At 39.5% G+C, this 25,215-nt stretch overlaps 2 protein-coding genes across 6 annotated transcripts in view; both read right to left on the bottom strand.

The window, feature by feature from the left end:
- The window catches only part of LOC132402935 (rho guanine nucleotide exchange factor TIAM2), a 263,572-nt gene extending 249,899 nt beyond the window's left edge, over window positions 1–13,673 (bottom strand). For 4 of the 5 annotated variants that reach the window (XM_059986063.1, XM_059986060.1, XM_059986061.1 and 1 more), the window contains exon 1: window positions 13,199–13,673. The gene's annotated coding sequence lies outside the window, so the exon portion shown is untranslated. Of the gene's footprint in view, window positions 1–12,931; window positions 12,947–13,198 lie in introns of those variants that run through there. The other variant, XM_059986062.1, reaches the window with a different exon arrangement.
- A 4,782-nt stretch (window positions 13,674–18,455) lies between these two features.
- scaf8 (SR-related CTD-associated factor 8) overlaps window positions 18,456–25,215 on the bottom strand; it is a 216,263-nt gene continuing 209,503 nt past the window's right edge. Inside the window, exon 22 of the transcript XR_009515130.1 lies at window positions 18,456–21,823. The gene's annotated coding sequence lies outside the window, so the exon portion shown is untranslated. The remainder of the gene's footprint in view (window positions 21,824–25,215) is intronic.

Raw genomic sequence — 25,215 nt, 5'->3', positions numbered from 1 at the left:
TAATTTCATATCCTGTTTTTTTTAAAATCTCCTGTCCCCTTTCTGTTTTGTTGAGCGAGGGCAGGGATTGCTTGTGGGGATGAGTCAATGTACTGTTAGTTATTTGTGTGGGGGAGGGGTCAATATCCTGTCAGTTATTTGTGGGGGGGAGGGAGGGGTTGTTTGGGGTGATGTTCTTGTTCCATTTAGTGTGGGGAGGCGGTTCATCCTTTCTCTCTGAACAACTTTCATGTTCTTTCTTTGTTTCGTGGCTCTCGGGAGAAGACAAATTTCAAAGTTGTATATGGATACATGTTTTGATAATAAATGGGCCTTCGAAATAACTTAGCAGAGACTGCTAAAGACTGATGATGGTGAATGTCATCATCTGTCCATACTCAGAGGTGGCTCCAAAGATAAGGTGTCGTCATGCACTGACGTTCAGAACTATTCTCCTGTATGCTTCAGTGCCTGAATTAATGACTAAAGTTCAGCCTCCAAGCACTCACATTTGTAACTGCTGTCTGTCTGCATACTGCCGCTTGATGACTAAAGCTGGAGTCGCATTGACTCTGGAATTGAAGCAGAGATTGAATGGTCCCCCATTTGTCCTGTGGATTATCTCTACTCCAGTACAACATTGCACTGCACAAAGAAAAATTGGGAGAAGTCTTGGAGTGACAATGCAACCATGCCCGACACCAGCTTGCTCAAACAATGGGTCTGAAATGGACCCTCTGTTTAAGGCTGTGTTTCAACAGGCAGAATGTGTAACAATCCTTCTCATTTGATGAGTCAAAGACCCTGTATTGTGGTTGACATTGCTGCGTTTATTTCTGAATTGGGCCATCTTGCACCCTCATCCATGGGCAGCAACAGTTAGGAAGTGAAACTGCACACTGGGGCTTTATCATACAAGGATGAAAGCAAGAGTCGAGACATTCTGTTCAAATTATGTAGAGGCCTGGTGAGACCACCTCTGGAATGGCATATTCACAACCCCTTCTGTAGCAACTGAAGCTTCACCAGATTGATTATAGGGGTGGCAGATCTGTCACAGACGGAAAGATTAAGGACACTGGTGGACCTGTACTCTCTAGAGCTTAGAAGCAGTGATCACCTTGAAGTTTACAAAATTCATCTGGAGCTTGAATTCTAAAAGGGTGTGCAGTTGTAACTCGGGTGTCCACACCCAGGGAGTTACAGCCTCAAGATGGTAGGTTGGCTACTCAGGACAGACAAGAGAAGACATTTCTTCACCCCCTAGAATGGCAATACTCTGGAATTCTCTACACAAGAGGTTTACTCACTGAATATACATGAGCCAGTGAACAATAGATTTTCACATATTGGGGTATATGAGGTTTACAGTAGAATGTTGTGCATGGTAGCAGATCAGCCATGATCTCACTATATAGTGAGGGAGGCAAAAGGACGAGAGGCCTGATCGTCTTTGCTGAATACATGGTCAACTAACTTGACCAGATGAAACAACCATCAAGAGTAAAACAAAAATAGCAGTTGAAAGTTCTCTAACTAAATTAAGACATTGGGAAAATGGAAAAAAAAATTCTTCACCTCTATTACAATGCAAGTAATCAAAGCAGTACACAATTGAAAATAGAGATCTTGTAAAAGGGGTGAGGAAGCATCTTGCTACACCAATTGGTTTCGTGGGATATCATTTGCATTGTTGCCACTTACGAAGCAGAACTTCAAAAGTATTTAAACTGATATGGTTAATCAGCAATTGTAGAAGATGGTCATTATTCTTCAATAGCTAGATACGCACCCCAGAATTAATTACAGTTTAAATTAGCACATGAAACCCCTGATCCATATTGGCAGACATACAAGTCTGATCAACCCTGATGTTAACTCTAACGACTAAGTTAGTATACAACATTTAAAAAAAATTGGACAGCAAATATACAGCTGCAAAAAGAGATGAGAACTCTGTATTTCTCACAATTAATAAAGCAGCAGCTTTGGTTTACAGGTGTTCCATTCAGTTTGTATTTCTCTGGTAATTACAAGGGTGCCTCTTGTACGATTAAGTAATTGATAGCTCTGGCAACTATGTGTTCATTTGAGATTACTCTTTCACCCAGCCACATGTAAGGTTTGACACTCTGAAACCAACGTTAAAACTTTATTCAGGTTTTTTTAATATATAAATCAAAATCAGGTTCAACCAGAAAGAATAAAATGACATGACACAAAGGAATGCACAAACTGTGAGGTAAATAAAAATTGGATTTTATCAACAATCCAAACTGATTTTCTATACCAACAGTTACTGGAAGCTACTAAGTTATTGCCCTTCAGCTCTCTTCAGGTTTAGTTTCCTAGAGATTTAAAGATAAATTTATACTCAGTTAATTTTGTTCATTTAAAACAATAAGAAAAAGAATTGAACATCTGTACACTTCAGATGTAAACTATGTTGTCATAGAATGCTACAACAAACAGCAAACAAAAGGTGCAGGACAGACGCAAGTCGATTTAGTCTACGTTAACCTAATTATGCTGACATGCACAAGAATGTTAATTGAGTATCTTTTTTTGAAAAAGAAGCATGTCAGGTTCAATCAAAAATATAATGATGTTTTAAAATTACAAACACACACCATCATTAGTGTTTGGAGCACTGCTGGCTAATGCAAGGCTCAGGCAAGAACCGTCTTCAGGGACCATCAGAATGAACAGAATACAGTTCTGACTTGACTGAGGGATTCTGTTGTTCTGCTGTGTTAATGTAATTGCTGGACAAAATGAACAGCATCAAGTAGTTAATGGTTAATGGTTACTAAAATCTTCCAAGGATTATTCTGGTACTACTTCTCCAAAACAATTAATTTCTAATATTAAATTGCACAAGCAATAAGAATCCTTTTTGCTAACACATCTTCCTCAATTGCTAAAGTAAACTGAGTGCTAATACATACTGAATTGAGGGAGAGGCAGAGATAGCTGTGATGCCAAGTTGGAGTTCTGTTGGTCACTTCAGGCAAATGCAGGAACCTGTCCAACCGTAACATCAGACAGAAAATCTGCATGTACTTGCTCCACAGTACTGCAAAGAACAGGAAATCCAAGTTTAATATAGCAATCTACTGGTGCCTTTGAGCAGCACCAAGAGTGAACATATTACAGGAAAGAAATCAGCATAGATGTAAACGATTTATTGTAAGATGATTTTCTGGAAGAGATCAAGTGCAATAATTAGACACGGTCCACAGCTCTTTGCCAAATCAGTAACACACTATCACACCAAGGAATAAATGTTGTTGCAAAGTATCTATACACAAACAATTTATTTTGCTTCCTGTTTGACACTGAAGCAAGCATTAGAAAAACATTGGACTCTACAATGCAAAACAATTAAAGTAAAGCAACATAAACTCTATTTAGTGGTCCAAGTGAAATACATTTTTATTAATAATTCAGGGAAATTTACATTTGATAAAAAATTGTTTTTAGTGTGACTTTTAAGGAATTATGGAAAAAGGCAGGAAATCAAATACTATTTTTGAAGTCTGTCCACATTTCCTGCTTTATCTAAGAAAACTCTGGACCTATACTTTAAAACAAAATGAGAAACCATGAAAGATCTACAATAACCTTCCAATAACACAGAATTAATAGTTTATGAAACATCACCTTAATGAACCAAGATTGCAATCTACTTCCTACTGGAAGCTGTGAGATGAGCCATTAGCACCTTTAACTGGCCCATCAGCCAATCATTATGAATGCAATGCCCTAGCACCAGCAAGTTATTCACTACAGAATCCTGAAGCACCAAGAGGTCAATTCGAAACATGATACCTTTGTTGGTGCTATCTAATTGCCCTGTCTTTTCCGATTTCAGAACTTTGTAACTTTACTCTCCAACACCATTTTCTTTTTAGAAAAGTTACTATTGAAACTGACTTAAAAATGTTCCTAAAAGCTCATGTATGTTTTCTAAATAAAGCTCAAGGAAAAGAACGCCACAAATGCTTCATTAATATCTTCAGCAAGATCAGATAATTTTGGAAATGATAATCAGATATCTTAGATTTTGGCTGAGTTGCAATGCTCACACTTGGAAAAGCACAGCGTTACAATTCAAAACCCCAACAGGAGATATCCAAGGAAAGCTTGTGCACACTATCTTTCAAATTTAGCTTTGCATCTAGATTGATATAGAAGATACCCTGGTATTTTTCACCATAGATTGGCAGAGATTTTTCAGTACCCTCGGCATCAGTTATCCTGTCATCAACATCACCAACAGATAAGGTACCACTTTGTTAATGTTGTTTGTGGCATTTGCTTTGTGCTAATAAACCAACACATTCCGGACAATTCTTTCATTAGTTGCAATTAAATTTAAACTTAATGATGGAGCTGACAGTCAGTAAGATCAAACCAAATCAGAACTACAGTGAGGCCTGAGTAAGGGTGAGGAAGCTGAGAGGGGAAGGAAACAGAAGCCTATTGTCATCTGAATTGAGGATGATTTAATTCCATTCCATTTATATAAATTCTGATGCTTCTGATGAGGGAATTGCCGATTCATTCAGCTGGATGCCAAGATAGTCAGATCAGTTGTTAAGTAGTGCCCTCCTACTGCTGTTTTATGCTCAGATTTTTGGTGCTTCTGGTACTTGAACCTGGGGTTCTCAATCGCTCTTCCTCCAATTTAAATGGTCAAGGACCAGCTATTCTCAGGAGTCTGTGGGTACTTACAAACAGCATGACATTTTAGAGTAGAAAAGCAGCAATTTTTTTTAATGACCCTTTGGCAGAGGCAGCAACAGTCTGATCAATCCAGGTCTTCCACCCCCCCCCCCCCCCACCAACATCTCACTGCAAGACCTCAACATGTCACATGTAATGAAGTTTGTACAATTTGAAAAGTAATTCTGGTGTGCTGGACTGATAATACCACCAAATACCCAACCTGAAAATTCAATTCGTAGATTAAAAATGCATTCAGAACTCAATGGTATTTTGGAAATTTTCTCAGCTAATGCAATATACTCATAAGTACAATACAGCAAATTTCAACTTTATAATATCTCTACATTGATTTTTTTGGGGAAAAGAGGAAAAAATTGTTGGAAAAAAATGTTACCCCTGAAAATTTCAGAATATTAAATCCAAGTGCAATTAAAATTGTTTTGAGTGTAGCACTTTATTTCCAGTCACATCAATATCAGAGAATTTGGATTTCCTCCAGGTGTCACTTATTACCAAGCTTTTGAATGAAATATTCATCTGCAGTCTTTGTGGGTTTTGAGGAATTTGGGCTGAACACAGGAAATCGGGCGATCTGGGTAGGTACAGGGCTGGCATGGTGTTGTTGGGCCAAAAGGCATGGATCCATTCTTTATCACTCTATGATGCCAATTGTCCCTTTTGCATTTAGCAAACCACTTAGGAAATAATAAGCTAAACGAGTTATGTTTTCTAACTTCAAAAATTTAAACTAACTCAAAGGAAGACACGTGTGTCTGAAATGTGAGTCTAACATTGTGCTTACTTTAAGTGAGGTGCACATATATCATGTGGTAACATGATGACATATGCAATTATACATATAACCCGTAATAAATTATTTAAACAAACAGTGCTTAATTGAAGAACTTTTTATTTATTTTTTATATATATATATATATATATACACACACACACACATAAACACAATTACTTAAATATTAAATACACAACACTCCTCCCTGCTTAGCTATAAATGCCAACTCAATATAAAAGGCATCTCAACTCTATATGCAGTATATTACTAAACCACCATCCACAGCACAGTAAATTCTAAACTGTCTCATTCAGGCCTAAAGATTTAATTACTGTGGAGGCTTTCTTACTCTTGTTGGGTAACATCTTTCCTGAAAAGGGGGTTCACTGGAGTACTTGCTTATTAATCCTTCTATCGCTCCCTTTACATTCTGATCTCTCCTCTTGGTTTCTGCATCCGAAACATCATCTGATGAATCCTCTATTTTCATACCTCCACTGACTCCTTTCTTTTTCACCTTCCATTCATCCAGCTTGGTTTGGTCTTTCCATCTACTTTGACGAGCAACTTTTAGTCTCTTCATTGAAGTTCATGCAATAACCTTAATGCAAGCAGAGTAAGATTCTGGTTCTTTGTACTCACAAAAGTTGAATGCTTGCAAATTTCCTGAGGCTCCTTGAATTCTCTTCCAGCTTAAAACCAAAGCACATTTCACACGTAAATCCTTGGTGACGTTGAACGTTGAACACATGTAAAGCTGTTGTAGTTGGACCTCTGCTTTAGTCACTTCCATGTTCCTTCTGAGCAGCGTGGTCTTTCCTTGGTCCAATACGCTTTCCATCCAGAGGCAAAGAGGCACCAATACCTGTTTGCCCTCTATTGGGCAATGCTGCATGGTGTTCTGCATGGAGACAGTTGTGGCATCATCTAGTACCTTTCTTAATTGGATTTCCTTTGACTCTGTTACAGGGAATGTGATATGTCAACAGCAGATGGACCTCTAATCAAGCTGTAGTAGTCTCAAACAATCACAACCCCACAATGCTGGTCCTGCTGTTTTCACCACATTCAAGCTCAGTGTGGCTTGTTGGTTGCTTCATTCCCACAGGAATCATCTTTTCTCCAGTATAAGTTCTTAGCTGGATATCTGCAGGTTTCAGTTTAGTATCTTTGAAATGCCATTCAAATTCACTTTGTGGAATGACGAACAGTTGAGCCAGTGACCAGTTACATTTTAATTAATTTACCATTCACTTCTGGAGTAAGTCATGTTGCTTGTCTAATGTTAACTTTCACTCTGCAAATCTTTAGGCTACACAGTCCTGTTTCACTCCCATCATTATCAGATTTTTCATCAACAGCATGCAGATTACTGCTGCTTTTGAAACTCCAACTTGACTTTTTAGCTTTTTATCTTCCCTGTGCAGTCCATCTATTTTTGTCTGCCTGACATGCTCTTTGTATTTGTCCTACTTTGCATTTTCCGCAAGTTTTGCCTTTAAAAATCTGCATTAGTCTGGTGTATATGAGCTCCTGTCACAATGGTTCAGCCGGGCTGGTTTCTGTTTAGATGTTTCAGCTTTGTTCACTCACTTTCATTCCTGACTGTAACTCAATTGCAAATCTGTCTGCTCTTTCCATAGATACAATTTCATCTGCTCTTTTGAATCCAAATTGTGCCTCAGTTGGGATCCGCTTTTGAATACTTTCTTTTAAGATTCCACTGAACAATTTCTCAGTGCATCATCAAGCCTATCATCGACCTGACAATGCTCAATCTCTTCAATTCAGCCATGTAGGCTGAAATGGACACCCCTTCTTTTTGACTCTAAAGCATTCTGCAATCAACAATGGTTTCAGCTCTAAATGATCCTGCATACTTTGACAACATCAGCAACACTCACTTCTGCTGGTTTGGTTAGAACAGTCAAACTTTGAAACAAACTGTATACCTTTAATTACAATGCACTCAGCAAAATTGGTACTCATTTCTCATTGGCTATTTCATTTGCTTCAAAATACTGTCACTGAGCCAGTTAGCTCATGAATTAAAACATGCCAATATTTCCAATGTAGCCAGCCATTTCTGCTCTTTTATTTAATAATTATCACCTGGTACTCATTCTTTATGAACCAGTGAACTCTTCTGTTTTCTGACTTTTTTTTTAAACTCAATTCTGTCTTCCCTTCCGAAGAACACACGTTGCACCGCTTGACCATCTCTGCTTGTGCTGGGCTGCATTTTTACTCACCATTTCTCACCGTGCTTTTCGTTTGAACGCCTCGCTGTGCTTCAACAGGTCGGTAACAATCTCGGGTTTGTGTAAAAAGTACCTCATTGCCACTGTTATATCTTGTAACTTCAAAATATTAAAACTAATTCAAAGGAAGACATGGGAGTCCGAACAGTCAGTCTAACCTTGTGCTTACTTTAAGCGAGATGCATGCAGCACCTGGTAGCATGACAATGAATGTAATTCACGTCTTTATATATATGTAGAACCCAAAATGAATTATTTAACCGAACAAGAATGAAAACTGCAAGATTATACAAATATTAAATATACAACAAACCACATAACCAATGACAAGACAGTTTCCACTCTTTACTCCTGTAGTCGGGTGACTATTCTCTCAGTACAAGACTTCAAGCAGCTCTCAGGAAGCTGTATTTTTTGTTGACAAGCAAGCTCTTCTCCTGCTGCCTCACCCAGCTGAATCACTTTGCATGAAATGAAGAAACTTAGCAAAGCGCTTCTGCCAGCTATTCGCACTCAAAAGATGACATGGACATAAACCAGGAGCCACTGGGTAAAAATTACCATCCAAGCCTTTATGAAAGAAAGGAATAAATTTGTAACATTCTATATACAAGGGCATTTCTTTCAGTGGTGAACAGAGGAACAACAAATGAATACAATGCAGGAATGTTAGAACTAATTTTGCAGTTTCCTCCCAGTATTATAAATTGATACAATTAAAAAAGCATTTTAAGATAGTCCAGGTTAATATCACGTGTTCCTGCTAGTAAGTATTCTGTGCTTAAAGAAGATGTACTTAAAAAGTCAGTGTGATGGATGTATTACAACTTCCTTTAGACTGGTTAAAATTAACTGCATTTTCCCTTGCGTAAATGGGCTTGATGGCTCAGCCAATGTCAACTTATTTATGTAATCGAATATTAGTCCAGATGCCTGAGGGAAGGAGTTAAATGAATGCAGGATGCTTCCCCTGAGAGAGAAGAATTTAATATAGAAGTCAAAAGTGAACTGGCAGCAATGAACTGGGAATCGAGCACTCCACTGGAGTGCTAGGACAAGCATTCATCACTGATGTGTAAACTGGTAGTTGTCATTCCATTTGTCTGGGCACAGAGAAACAAAGCACACAGCGCAGGTGATTAGAAGGCAGAAATATTTACAGGTCAATGATCAACACAACTTGATGTGTACGGAGATAATGAAGAATGTGCAGCTGATAGCACTTGATGCATCTACTTTGCTGAGAGTGGTGTGTATGGAAATCACAGAACAGTTACAGGAGAACTCCATCCCAAACCAGATTGGACAGATGTACTGATATAGTAAAATGCAAACTCACAATGTGAAACATTGTTGAATAAAGGATTGCCTATTATGTGTAAAACTTCTTATGCTATCAATTCTGAATATTCTGCCAAAACAACAGATTTATTGCAAATCTTTGTTGTGCCTCTTTGACTGAGATTCTAATGAAACACTGGAATTTTCAAGTTTGCACTGCAATTTGAATTCTACCTTTATTAATATTCAAGCATTTTGATGTTTTCTACACAAGCCTGACACTCACTGGAAAATGCTTATTAATTCACCTTTCCATTCTTCACCCTGTTCCATAATGCTAGCTTCACCACAATTAAACAGATTTCCAAACAAGATACAAATGAAGAGGAAAGATCTGTCCTTGCCCTGCAACAATTAAAATTATGTGCAAGAATACTTTTGCTTGCCTTGGTCATTTACCTCACCCCATCCGGAACAGATGTAGCACCATATCCACAGGTATCTCCTGGGTAGCTTGCAAAGCTTAATCTCTTAAAATGTATTTTGGCCTGATCTGCATTTCAGTTTCAATTTATGTAAAATCTCAGTTCAAGTACAATTTTGTTATGTTGGGAGTGTAAAGAATGTATACATTCTTTAAGAATGCTTGGATTCTGGTGTCAAATGAAACAAGAAATGTGTGATCCAAGATTGCTTTAAAAATACAGGATCACAACAGCAGAACTTAAGCCAAAAGAATAGGCCACAACAAAAACAATTTAGCAGTGAGTTGCACTGAACACAAAAACAACTTTTGAAATTAATTCCATTTGTTCCCGAGTTTTGTTCAATGCTGAATTACATAACAGAAAGAACTGAAACTGCAGTGGACCAAGAGGATAATAAAACAATTTGAAAGGATAAAGGAAAGGGTAAACAAAAGCAGATAAAATTAGTGTTGAGAAATATTAACTGCCAAATGTCAGGGAAAAAGAGTGAGGAGAGGTAATATAAACTCAAGACATAAATATGAAAAGGATGCTGATACAGAGGAAATCCAAGGAGCAAACATGCATAAATCATTGTGACAAGCAATACTAATTGAAAGTTAAAATAATAGGCAGAGAGAGGTGAAGTAATAAAAGGAAGTTAATGGTAAACATTTATAACACACTAGGTGCCGTGTAGAAATCAGAGTGTAGTTATAGGCAGTGAGATTTGCTAGAATTGGACAAGCTGAGGTTATTCTTCATGGAGCAGAACAGAATGAAAGACGTCATTTAAATCATGAAGAGAACAGGCAGAAGTGTCCAGAATCAAAATAACAAGTGAACCAAATGCTATGGAAGGACTTCTCTCTAATTTTAATTGAAACAAGTGGTTAGGTCCAGAATGCATAGCCAGGGCTATTAATGGAAGTAGATTCGTTCGATCAATAGACACAGAATGCTGGGTCAAGCAACATCTTAGGAGTGAAATGGATAGTTGATGTTTCAGGGCAAGACCTTTAGTCAGGCCTGAAGAGGGCAGAATTCAAAATGAAAGGGTGGAGGGAGAGGGAGGAACACAAGTAGGCAGGTGAAAGGGTGGGAGTGAAAATGATGGGAGAAGCTGGGAGATGATTAAGTGGAAGTGTCAAGGGCTGATAGGGGAAAGTCAGTTTAAAAAAAAGCTGGGGAACCACAGGAAGGAAAAGCTGTGGGTGATGAGGAGGGAGCGGTAAAAGAGGTAAAGGGGCCAGAGGGATAAGATAAAGAGCAGGGAAGAGGGAAACAGAGTGAGCAGAATGGAATTTAAGAGAAATCAGTGATGAATCTGGCCTCATTGGGGCAGCAGAGGAGGCTGTAGAGAACATGTCCATGTGGGAATGAGAAGAAGAATTCAAATGGGTGCCAACCAGGAGGTCCTGGCTGTTACAGCAGGAAAAGCAAAGATGTTTGACATTTCAGTCATGGCAATCAAAGGGAAATGTGTAAGTAAAGAAATCTCTGGAAGTATGACAAATAATAAAGGAGATTGCTGTCATATAGCGCTTGCACAGACTTGAGGAGCTGAATGATGTTCCCAAGCTGAAAACTTCACATTTGAATAGAAGTTTTTTTTCAATTCCAGATAAAGTTTGAACCTCACTTGCCAGCTTAGGTTATATCCCCTGATGGCTAGGGTTCTGCAGGAATAGCAAAGGCTTTAACATCACTACCCCTCCATACAAACAGATCTTCATGAGACCTTTATACAAATCTGAACACTTTCTTGCAGATCTATAGTTAGAAATACTGACCATCTTATCCTTTTCACAGGCCCTGGTCAGACCACATCTGGAGTTCAACCCATCACATCTTGGAAAGATATTAGTGGTCTTGGGAGGAGAGGAACATCAGTTCAAAACTCCGAGGACTGCTGTCTCTGACACTGTGAGGCACTAAGCCTAGTACCTACACTAATGTGCTACCCTATAATTCTTAGGTTATTTGCCATAACTTTAAAATTAGAACCAGATACAAAAAAATAAAAATGTATATTAAATCTAAAATTCATAAAAATATCAATGTACAAGAATACAAAGAGCATGAAGTCAAGGAAAATGACAGTGTATTGAATTAAGAGGCACACACATGACGTGCTTCTGTTCTAAGCACTGAAATTATATCTTCACATTCCAAGTGCTGAGATTAGTTAACTCACCACAAATTTGGCGTCAAACCCAAGACTTTTCTTCATATGCTTCAATATTGCACCATATGGGCTATTTAGAGAGAGCCCCAACACCTATTCATTCTCTCTACTGGCGAGGTGATGGGATGCTAACGAGGTATTCAAATGCACAAAATCCATCTGAGTCACTCTGTCTCAAAACACAGACCCACACAACTGCGAGTATTAATGCTCACCGATTCTCTGCTCATTAATTAGGCAAGACTCATTGGTTTAGCATTCTGTCAACAGTATTAAGCCTTATTCGTCCAAAGTTGAGCGATGAATCGTAACAACGTTCACGAAGAAAACATGTTAAAAGGAATTATCTTAACTTTGATAGAAATATTTGAAGAGTTGTACTGAATTTCCCGACAACTGCTATACATACACACACACACCTATCAAATAATAAAAAATGCAGGCCCGATAGACTTAAGAGTTTCAGTTTAAAACGTATTTTACAAGACATTATTTTATTTCAAAATTAGAACATAGGGTGCACCCGAAACAAAGAATGTCACGGTCCTTCTGATCTTTTACGGAAGTTTCAAACTGCACTTTTTAAAAAAAACCTCAATTTAAAAAAAACATTTAAAAATAAACAGCATGTCGGCGAGATCATTCCTACACCACCCAAGACTGTAATATAGATCTAATTGGAATAATGTGTCCTGATGTACTGCCACGTTCTTCAGAGTAGGAATTTCCTCTCGGCACGCACCATACAGACCGCTGTCACTACATCACTGTCCCTGGCTCCGGTCCGTCCACTCCACCACTTTCAAACACACTTCAGACTTAACGCCGTCTCTTTTTTTCTCCATCCCGCACATTCACAACCATTCAAAACAAAGTGCTGGTAAAACTTGATAGGGCATTCCAAGCAGCGCAGAGAGAGAGAAAGAGAGAAAACAGCTCTTTAGAAAAATAAACCGCACGAACGAGTAGGAACTGTTTTCCACCAAACACCGATATGATTTCAGCCCGACAGTTCTGTGAAAACAGAGCATCGCATCTTAAAATACCGGAGGAGCAAGGGAGAGCTCCCATCCCCCACAGCCGCTGCCCCTTCGCCAGGTAACGGCTCGGTTTCCGCTGCCCCCTCCCTGGGCACACACTTGGCGTCACTTTCAAGCAGTTACTCTGCTCCTTGCTGAAGGTAAACAACGTGCCGCAGCCCGGGGAGGGGGTCGAGTACACAGTAACTAACCTTCTCGGAGACACCCCTCCCCAAACAAAGCGGCTCCGCCTGAAACTCGCCAAGACTGTTTGTCGTAATTAGGCATTGATGACCAGGCTGGCTGGCAAACGACGGAATCTCCGAAAGTTTGAAGGATTGAACAAAACAATGCACAACTTCCTGAGGAGCATGGAGACTGGCAGCCGCCTGGAAAGGAACAGTGGAGTGGCAACAAAGGGAGCTTTTGAAAGCAACAAAGTCAGGGCGCTGCGGTAACAAATCTGGTGTCAAACTTACCAGCTGCCGAAAGAAACTTGCAGACTTTCACCGAGGGACAGATATGAGAGGCACCTTTTCCCTTTCTTTCCTTTCACGTAAGGATGGAATACATGCCTCACTCAGTCGTACAGTAGGTGTCCCAATGTGTACGCCCAGCCATTCACTACCGGCCTGATTTTTTACCCCATACTCGCCAAAACTTCCCCCGACAATGAGTTCACGGTAGCCCCGGCACGCGAGCGCATGTCCACATGCTCATTGGTAGCTCTTAACTGTCCATCATCCGAACTTGCTCTCCCATTTGTTTGAATTGCCCTCATTCCCGCCCTCCCTACGTATAACGTCAAGCACTGAGAACTGCAGCTGAGTTTTCTCGCATATGAAGTGTTGCGGATTCTTGGGTGTTACTGTATTTCAAATCAATGGCGATTCATTGTACCGTGGGAAGATGGGCTGAACCCGTTATTAGGTGCCATTACCAGCGTTTTCTCACCTTTCTTGTTGTTTAAATCTCCACCCCACCCTTTATCAGCATATTCTTTTGTCCTCTATAATTGTTTATACAGGTTCTGCCGGACCGTCAGTTATACAAATTGACACCTTTATCCGGTAGTTTGCATATCTTAAACTACCTTTGTGAAAGCACTTTTGTGATAAGTGCGCCTTTTTATTGTACCCCTCACGTTTTAATTCCACAACAACGCACACACCAAGTGCTGCAGGAACTCAGCAGGTCAGGCAGCCTCTATGGAAATGAAAAAACAGTCGACGCTTCGGCCGAGACTCTTCTTCAGGACGGGAAAGGAAGGGGGAAGACACCAGAATAAAAAGGTGGGGGGAGAGAAAGGAGGACCAGCAAGAAGGTGATAGGTGAAACTAGATGGGTGGAAAAAGGGCTAGAAAAGAAGCTGAAAGGAGAGGGATGTGGACGATGGGGGAAAGGCCTTGTGTCCATTATTAAGGACGTCCAGCACCCAGGGCATGCCTTTTTCTCACTGTTACTATCAGGTAGGAGATACATAAGCCTGCAGGCACACACTCAGTGATTCAGGAACAGTTTCTTCCCCTCTGCCAGCTGATTCCTAAATGGACATTGAACTATTGTACAGTACCTCCCTTTTAAAATATATATTGTTTTTGCACGATTTTATATCTATTCAATATACGTATACTACTGTACTTGATTTACTTTATTATTTTGTTTTTTTCTTCTATATTATGTATTGCATTGAACTGCTGCCGCTAAGTTAACAAATTTCAGGACACATGCCGGTGATAATAAACCTGATTCTGATTCTAGTTCTGAAGAGGCACCAGCGTGAGGTGATAGGCAGGTGAGAAGAAGAGGTAAGAGGCCAAAGTGGGAAAAAAAGAAGAGAGAGGGGGGAGGGAAATGAAGATTATGGGGAGGAGAAATCGATGTTCATGCCATCAGGTTGGAGGCTACCTAGATGGAATATGAGGAGATGCTCCCCCATCCTGAGCGTGGCAAAAGAGAAGGCCATGGACTGACAATATCGGAACGGGAATGGGGATAAGAATTAAAATGGTTGTCCACGAGATATTTCCTCTTTTGGCGGACGGAGCAGAGGTGCTCGACGTTCGCCAAAAGTGGAATTTCCCAGCACCAATCAAACTTGTTTGAACAGCCCTCATCTAGTTCTAACATTTGATGAAAATTCCCAGTTCTGAGGAAGGATAGCAGACCTGAAGCACCACTTTTGAGCAGATGGTGCCAGGCCTGCTGAGGTTTTCCAGCATTTTCTGTTGTTTTTAATTCCAACATGTGTTGGTTTTGTTTCACATTTACACCCAATGTTCTCAAGCAGTCCCACAAGTATCGGTTACATTGCACTGTGATGGTTTGTGAGGTGACTGGGAAGGCCAATGTGGGAACTGCAGAACTTTCCACAGATGGTCCAGGAGCCGCCTGACACGATGCCTGGTTGCATTCCATGTTCTCCACATGAATAATGAAGCACTTCTATCTCCAATGCATCATCTGCCCCTAGAACCTTTGATAAAATAGCAAGAAAAAATGTTATTTCAATGCATTAAGACGAGAAAGGAGTGATGTGGATATGACATTCACTGAGTGACAAGAAATAACCACCAGCGATAGGTGAAAGTTTTTCACATTGTTGCTGATAGTCGAGAGTCGCAATTTTTTATCGGCAAAAACGATTGTAGCAGATATATATTCAGCCATAAAATAGAAAGTAATGGACAAAAGAAATGAAAGAAAGAATAAGCCATCTTGATCTTGTGCCTGCTCTACCATTCATTGCCATGGAGTTCTATGGGTGGAAGCAGGCCTTTTGGCTCCACTGGTTCATGCAGTCCAAGATAACCCATCACACTAATTCCATTTGCCAGTGTTTGACCCATATTCTTCAAGACCTTTCTGATCCAGGTACTTCTCCAACTATGAGGAAATCTGCAGATGCTGGAAATTCAAACAACACACACAAAATGCTGGTGGAACACAGCAGGCCAGGCAGCATCTATAGGGAGAAGCACTGTCGACTTTTCAGGCCAAGACCCTTCGTCAGGACTAACCGAAAGGAAAGATAGTAAAGAGATTTGAAAGTAGAGGGGGGAGGGGGAAATGCGAAATGATAGGAGTAGACCGGAGGGGATGGGATGAAGCTAAAAGCTGGAAAGGTGATTGGCGAAAGTGATACAGAGCTGGAGAAGGGAAAGGATCATGGGACGGGAGGCCTCAGGAGAAAGAAAGCGGGGGGGGGGGGGAGGGGGGGGAGCACCAGAGGGAGATGGAGAACAGGCAAACAACTAAATATGTCAGGAATGGGGTAAGGAGAGGAGGAGGGGCATTAACGGAAGTTAGAGAAGTCAATGTTCAAAACTTCTCCAACTATCTTTTAAAAGTTGTCATTGTGCCTGCCTCAACTACTTCTTCTGGCAGCCAATTGCACATAGATATTATGTGTTTAAAAAAAAGTTGACCCTCAAATTCCTCTTAAATCTTTCCCTCTCACCTTATACCTCTGCTGTCTAGTTCATAATTCCCAGCTCTGAGAAAAAGATTGTGCATTTACCCTATCTCTGACCCTCGTGATTTCCTACATCTCAAGAAGATCTCTGCTCAGTCTCCTCTGCTCTACGCGATAGTGTCCTAGTCTGTCTAACTTAGTCCCTCAAGTCCTGGCAGCATCCTTGTAACTCTTTTCAGTTTAATAAAATCCTTCTATTGCAGGGCAATCAAAACTGAACAAAGTACTCCAAGCGTAGACTTGTCTGTGTCCTGTACAACTACATAATGACATCCCTACTTTTATGCTCACTACCCTGACTAATGAAGGCCAGCATACCAAAGGCCTGTTCTTCAATTTGTCTTCTACTGAATCCACACTTTCTGAACCATGTACTTGTCCTCCAAGGACCCCCTGTTGTACAGCAGGAGCATGCAAAAGTCCTCCTTGGATTTGATTTTACAAAATACAATACCCCACACATATCCGAATTAAACTCAATTTATCATTCCTCAGCCCACTTACTCAATTAATGAAGATACCCCTGTAATTTTTGCAAACTTTCATTCTCCACTATACTATCTATTTTAATGTCATCTGCAAACATACCAATCATGCCTTGTATGTTTTTATCCACATCATTGATATAAATAATAAACAAAAACCAGCAAGCCCTGAAGCCCACTAGTCACAGGCCTCCAGTCCAAGAAACCTACCTTCACCAGCAAGTCAATTATGTATCCAATTAGCCAGCTCTCCTTGGATTCCATGTCAACTTTCCTCCCAGTGCAAGCTACGAGGACCCCTGTAAAAGGCCTTGTAAAACATGTCTACTACCCTCATCTATATTTTTGATCACATCATCAAAAAAATCTCAGTCAAGTTCATAAGACATGATCACCCATGCAAAGCAGCATGCTGACTATTCCTAATCCACACCAGTCTTTCCAGATGAATGTATATCTTATCCCTCAGAAGCCTCTCCAGCAACTTACCTGTCACAGTTGTTAGACATATTGGCCTAAAGTTCCTAGATTTTTCTTTTCATCCATTCGGAAATAAAGGCTATATTTGCTACCCTACAGAATATTGGCATCTCACCCATGGCTAACGATGATGCAAATGACTCAGTCAGGGTCCCACAATTTCTCCTCTTGCCTCCCAGTGTTTTTGAAAATATCTGGTTAGCCTCTGGAGATTTGTCTACCTTCACTCCTTTTAAGACATCCAGCACCTCCTCTACTGTAATGTAGATTATCCCCAAGACCTTCCAATTTACAATTCCTTCTTCTAAAGTCTTCATGTCTTTCTCCACAGTAAAAACAGAAGAGAATTCTTTCTTGAGGACCTCACCCACCTCCTGCTGCTCCAAACAATGACGTCCTCTTTGACCTTTGAGGGGCCCTATTTTCTCTCCCTAGTTACTCTTTTTCTGTTAGCATGTGTATAAAAGTACAAAGGATTTTCCTTAATCTTCTTTGCTAAAGCTATTTCATGCTTCCTTTTTGCCCCCTTTATTTTCTTCTGGAGTACACTCTTGCATCCATTCTTCCCCTCTAGATAGTCACTTGATCGCTATTACCTATACCTTAACTACGTTTCTGTTGCTTTCCTGATCAGGGTCACAATACCTCCTGTCTTTCACTAGCAGAAAATGCAGAACGAGATCTCTCTATATCACCTTTAAAAGTCTCCCTCTTGCCTGTGGTCCGCAAACAACTCACTCCAGTCAACCTTTGCAAACTTTTGTTTCCTCCCATCAAAATTTGTCTTGCCACAATTTAAAACTTGAACTTGTGCACCAGTTCTGTTCCTTAACATAATTACTGTATTGAAAAGCTAATTGAACTATGGTCACTGGTCCCAAAGTACATCCCTACTGTCACCTCAGTCTCTTGCTCAGCCCTATTACCCAATAGGATATTGAACTTTCCCCTCTATATATATTGCTGAAAAGAGCAGACTTAGCAAATTTTACCCCATTTAAGCCCTAATGAGTATGACAGTTACATCCTTTCTCTGCACAACTTCCCTTGAATATTTGTTCTTTTAATTCCCATTCACTATTTGGCGGTCTACAGTACAATCCTAACAATGTGATCATCCCCTTATTTTGCAGCTCTATCCATAGGAAAACCAATTAATATGATTATAATTGATCCTTTACATCAGTGCCAATTTCCCATCCAAAGGGCAGGTAAATTCTTCAAAATACCAACAATACAATGGTGAAGTCTGTAGAAGCATGGCAGACAACTTCTATTTAGACACATTTTAATTGAGGACCAATATGGAAACATGGATTAGTGCAAAAGACACAAATTTGAAATTGTTATTAGAACAAACAGACATTGGTGTCTGTTAAAAGTAACAATGTCTTTCTGTTCATTCATCCATAACAATGTGTATAAAAAACCATATGCATTACACGTTTTAATAAAACATAAAAGCGACGGGATCTTGGTTATCTTATCCATCACAAGTTAGGAATTATCTGAACTTATGTTGCTAACTCAAGGCACTGTATTTTTGGAAAGGTGCAAAGGGTTTAAGAAAGGGTGCAGATACAATTTACCAGGATGTTTCGAAGGATTGCTTAAGAGGAGAACTTGGTTAAGGGATTGTTTTCTCTGAAACAATGAAAGGCAAGGGCTAGCGGAAGTTTTCCAGATGATCTGACATTTATATGCAATAACTGGAGAAAAAAGTGTCCTTCTCAAGTCATTTCCAGAATATCTAGAGCAGAGATGAGAATATCTTTTACTCAGAGATCTAGATGGTGACTTAACAGAAGATTAACTTGCCATATTCAATGGCCATGGATCAAAATAGGTTCATAACCTTTAAGTAATGCAGAAACCGGTCTCAACAGTGTCTCTGTGGGACTCGCCCTCTTACATATGTTGCATGTCTTTTGTTGTCCCTGTATATTTCAGCAACCTCTGTACATACTTAAGTCATACATCTGCAAGAAACAAAACTAATTAGCAGGCTGTATGAGCCAAACAGAGGGTAGTGGAACCTGTTTGGCAAATGAGTTTCAGATTCAGTTCCTATAGATGGTACATTAGAAACGTTGTGTTATGTGAAATAATTCCTAGGTCAGAGAGATGATAATAGCCCACAGCGAACTTCTCAAAACTTCACTATAAGCTAAAAGGGACATTTACTATATTTGTATTTTCCTTGATTTCAAAAGTCATCATTAACACAATATATAGCAGTTACACTGAATAATATAACATTAGTCTAAATTATGAAAATTCGATTAAGAAAAGAGTTCTATGTACTTCTCTGCATCTTTGAGAAGTCATTTTCTTGTAAACCTAGGATGATAAGATGGCCTCTGGATCTCCTGATCAGTCTTGTTATGATCTTGCATCTAATTGTTTACTTGTACTGCACTTTCTCTGTAGCTGTTAAACTTATTTTGCAATCTATTATTGTTTTACCTTGTACTACTTTAATGCATTGTACAATGATATGATTTGTATGAATTGTGCTCAAGGCAAGCTTTTCACAGTATATTGTTTGGGTACCTCATACATGTGGAGCAGAATCGATGGGTCAAATGGCCTAATTTAGTTCCTATGTATTATGGTCTTTAGAGACAATAATAAACCATTTCCAATTCAAATGTCTCAAAACACATTCAGAAATGTAAGCCAAGCTCATCATTATTAGGACTCTTCCCAGTGATGATGTTTCCTCAGCTTCACAAATCGCTCACTCCAGTTTAATACTATCACATTTTACCTACCCATTTTAATTATAAATAAAATCACTCTTTCTTTCTCTTCCATTGTGACAGTATTTGTTCTGTTCTGTATTCCATCAGCTGTTTAACGATGTTACACCAAAGCAACATTTCTTTAAGTTATCTGAGAACTTAATCAACATAGATAACAGAAACATCAAAGAAATATAACTTTGCCTCAAGGGTGGCTATAGCTTTGATCATGACTGGTAGATATTGTTCAAACAATATAAACTCCATATTAGAGCAGGAGGAGTTGTCAATGAATAAATCTCATTGAGATTGACAGAAGATGGGGCATCCCTAATGAGTTACTGATTCAAGTTAAGTGGTCTTCAAATAATCATTACGCGTTACAAAGTCATCTGTGCAGTATTCTGCATCCAGAGCTTCCAGAAAGGATGACAATTTACAGAGGTGCTGCACTCCAGCACCCTACCCCCTACCATCCTCCAAATTATAGCAAGTCAAAAGGAAGTGCTTTTAAGTGTACATAATGCATCAGAAAAGACTAGCTGCTTTATTTAAACACAGTGCTGGAAATCTTGAGGAACACACACAAAATGCTGAAGAAACTCAACAAGTCAGGCAGCATCTATGGACAGAAATAAACAGTCGATGTTTTGGGCCAGGACCCTTCATCAGGACTGCTTTATCTAGCCTGTCAATATGGTTTGATAAGTGCACACCATTAAAACTACAAACAAAATGCTTTTCGAAAGCTTCTTAATTTCCGAAAGTTTTTTATAAATCCTCTGATTTACTGTCAACTCCTCAACACCCATGCTAACCAATTTGATCTGTGTTACAAATAGGCCACACTACCTATTTCCTTCCCAAAAGGTCTATTTAGACTATAAGACATAGGAGCAGAATTAAACCATATGGCCCATTGAGTCTGCTCTGCAACTTAGCAATGCTCAATTGCAACACCACATATTGCATTGCAATCTGTGAGCTAAATACTCGCAAACTCTCTGCTCAACAGCACAACATCATTATAACACACAGTTGTCCCGATCTATAGTTCCATTTCATCCTTTGCCTCTTTATAGAAAACGCTGCCTGACCAGATGTACATTTGCTACATTTTCTGTTTCCTGTACCTACATTATGAATTCTAAGATCAATTAAAGATCAATTTTACAGGACTTATATGTGAAAGGAATTTGGTTTAGAAGTTCTGAAAACAAATGATTCCATTTACAGTTCTTTAGGTAAAAAATAGAATATGTTTTCATTTTTACTTAATCCAAGCATAATTTACATGGCAGTGTGCATTGCTACAAAAATAAAATTTATAAATTAAGACATACTGTACAATACAGGCTTAATACTTGTGTACAGATTCTGAGTTGGAAACATTTACGGGATCTATCTCTGGAGAGGTTCCACAATTGTATGGCAATATTTTTGAGTTGCCATGTGAATCCATTCAGTTGACCATCTGGTGATTGAGTGAAGCAGAGAACTGACCAGAATATTCTCCATATGCTTACAGTCAATCTGCATGGCTAACTAGGCCCAAATATATTGCCTTAGTGTTGGAGTCTGACAAAATTATTGTGTGTTTTACAAAATGCATATGTTATTACACTTCCTCCAATCTTGTGAACAGTCTCTGGTTGCCTCCAGGTCACTGGGATCCACAAATTTTAGCTCTTATTAGGTTGGTACTTTTACTCTTGCATGTGCAAAGACAGATGACTTCTGCTAGTTTTCCACAGGTTGAAACTAGCTCTTTTCAGTGTGTATTCTGCCACATTTCTTCCAGAGGACCCTTGGACTCACTGCTACCTCCATGCTTTGTCTTCACATTCATCTACCATATTGGAAACCATGACGCGTTCGCCCCAGGAGTGATAGTGACACTATTAGATGTAAACAAATTACCTGTGAAAATAAGAAAAAAGTATAAATTCATTATATTTTTAAAGCTTTTTGACATTTCTTTAAGATGAAACTTATGAACTATATCTCTCTTTAACTTTAGGTATATTAATGTAGGAAAAGAAATTACTTTATATATTGTCAGATACAATACAACAAATACTTAAGTGTTAAAACACCGCAATGAACTTCAGCAGCATCACCAGCCGAAACATGGTTGCTTAAGTTGAAATTAATACAATCTTTATTAAAAACATAGATTTTGGGCGACATATTGGCGCAGCTAATAGAGCTACTCCTCAGCTTCCATTCCCCTAGCCCCCACACAGATCTGATTATTTTCTGCAGAGTCTATCCAACATGTCATCACCAGATATGCATCCTCCCTTCCTATTTCATCATTCCATTGGGTCTATTCCCTTCAGTACAACCCGATTCACTCCAGTTCCACTTCAACCTTCCCTCCGTTGCCACTGTAACTTCATGCCATCCATTCATCAGGATACAAAAATGGCTGTGAATCCAAACCTGTCGTTGGAAGACTAATGAGCTGTAGTTCAGAAGCTAATGCTCCATGAATTATCCTTGCATCTGTTCCATTACAGTTCTCACATTGTTATTTACTCAACAATGTGGAAAACTACCCAGATATGAAAGGTTCACAACATACAGGACAAGTCAAGTGCAACTAATTATCACCCAGTCAATTGCTCTCAACCAAATTAGCAAAGTGATGGAATGTGTTGATGCAGTTAATGTACTTGCCACTGTTCAACACAAACAAAATGCTGGGGAACTCAGCAAGCCAGACAGCATCTATGGAAAAAAGTACAGTCGACATTTTGGGCTGAGACCTTTCGGCAGTACGGATGCTTAGTACGGATTTTTATCAGACCCAAACATCATCACGGTTTTACACCGAAGATGGACTCCAAAGCTGGATTCCAAAGAAGCGGTAAGAGTGATTGCTGTAAACCTTGAAAACCGAAACAAAAGGTCGTCATCAAAGAGAAAATACTTCATATGTTGTGGTAAAACATTTGCACAGAGGAAAATGGTTACATTTGTTGGAGGTCACTGATTCCAGCCCCATAACATTAGCCCAGGAGTTCCCCAGGGCAGTACCCCAAGAGAAGCTACCGACAGCTGGAAATCATTGTCCTTCATTTTTGCAGGGGTTTAGAAGTTGTGATGTTGACTGATAAAAGTACAATGTTCAATTTCACACATAACTTTTTCACAAGTTTACCTGAAGCAAGACCCAGGCTGTTCAAAGGTTCATTTTATTGTCAAAGTATGTATGCAGAATACAACTCTGAGATTTGTTTTCTCCAGAAAACCTTAGAAGTAGTTGAAAGAAAGACATCAATCCCCCCAATCCTCACAAGCAAAGAAAAAGAAGCAAAAACTCACAAACCCCAAATGCCCCAACACATACCTTGTACCTACAAAACCAACATATCGCCCCCTTGGAGAAACAACAAGAACATCAAACCCCAAACCTCCAGCCCACCAGTTGGCTACAAGAAAGAATGGGTGAAAACATGAAAAAACGTAGAACTGAAAGAGACCAATATGAACTACAGTCCAATCCATATATCTCAAAATCTCAGAAAAAGTCAAGTAAAATTCAAGCCATGATTGTCTGCAATATGATAGTCTAACCACTTACATTTGAAGTTCAATGGAATTGTCAAGTCCCTCATCTCCATTATCAGAGCTCACCATTGCTCAGAAATTTAACTGTATCTGCCACATGTATATTGAGAGACAAACTCAAGAAAATCTGCAGATGCTGGAAATATCCCCCTCCCCCTTCTCTCAGTTTCAATTATCACCCCCCCCCCATTTCAACTATCACCCCCTTACCCCTCTCCTGATTTCAACTACCGCCAGTGCTTCTCCTTCCCTTTCTTCCATGGCCTTCTACCCTTTCCTACCAGCTTCCCTCTTCTCCAGCCTTTTATCTTTTTCACCAATCAACTTCCCAGCTCTTTACTTCACCCCTCCCCTCCTACTGGTTTCAAGTATCACCTACCACCTTGTGCATTTTTCTCCCCTTCTCCCACCTTCTTACTCTGACCAGTCATCTTTTTCCCAGTCTAGATGAAGGGCCTTGGCTAGAAATGTTGACTGTTTACTCTTTTCCATAGATGCTGCCTGGCCTGCTGAGTTCCTCCAGCATTTTGTATGCATTACATAAAATATTGTGACTCTGGGAACCAGTCACAGGTGATCTATTTGAACAGTATTTCCTTAACACTCAGTTGAAATATTGAGCTTCAATGTTATGAGATACTACTTTGGAAACATTATTAAGGATAGTATAGTATCTTTCATATCCTTGAGATGCCCCAAACATTTTTACTGTTAATTAGAACAATATTTTGTAGTGTTGGTAGCAGTCAAAATGCAAACAATTATGTCACAAAAGCAGCAAAGAGATGAATAACAACTTAAATGTTTTAATGGTGTTGGCTGTGTGAATAAGATACTCAAGGAATACCATGGAATCTTTCATGTCCACCTTAGAGTAGATATACCTCATTTTAAATTTATCTGAAGAACAGATGCTCAGGCTGTGCAGCTTTCTCCAAGTCTGCACTGAAATCGCTTCCAAACCGTGCAATTTATTGGCAAGAATGCTACTGCTGAGCCAAAGTTGACATTATGCATCATATCCTTGAATTATAGCAATAATTTCCACATAGTGACAAAGGCTTTCAATGTTAACATGGATCGCTTGATCAACTTTACAGGCCACTGCAGACAACGAGACTGGCACAACTTAACTTTTGTTTACCGACTGCACCGTTGCCAGATAAAACACGTGTGATTTCTAAATTTCCTCAATTCTAGTGAAAGGTCAGTTTTGTTTCTTTCTCCAGTGATGCTACCTGAACTTCTGAGAATTTCCAGCAACAGTTTGTTTTCCACTCCATGCAATACTCTCAGAATCCAGTTGCAGAATTCAGATCACATGCAGCTCATTTACTAACTAGAAGGACTGATTGTGCAACAATAGACACAAAGAAAGTCACAACTCTGGCCTCCAAGATTTGTACATCCATAAACCACAATAGATTTTATTTTATCAAAGCAGCTGCCTGAACTTCACTTTTTATTTCACTCTGCATCAGTAATCACTACGTGCTACTTGACTGCACATACAAATAGCATGAAAGGAGAACTTTTCATGAATTCTTTCCCTGGATGCCTTTGAGGCATCAGGCACAAGACATGAGATAGTACTGCAACTGGGTTGAATGAACCTGGATAAAAGTTGCAGATAATTAACATTAAGGTATGGAAGATTTAGCCTCTCGCACTGTAATTGGACGTGACAGCACTGGATTGAGGGTCTGCTGCTATTTTTGGTGCCAGAAACACCAGCA

The sequence above is a fragment of the Hypanus sabinus genome, chromosome 12 (genome assembly GCF_030144855.1).
Source record: "Hypanus sabinus isolate sHypSab1 chromosome 12, sHypSab1.hap1, whole genome shotgun sequence".
Lineage (NCBI taxonomy): Eukaryota > Metazoa > Chordata > Chondrichthyes > Myliobatiformes > Dasyatidae > Hypanus > Hypanus sabinus.
This window is presented reverse-complemented; position numbering and strand designations above follow the sequence as displayed.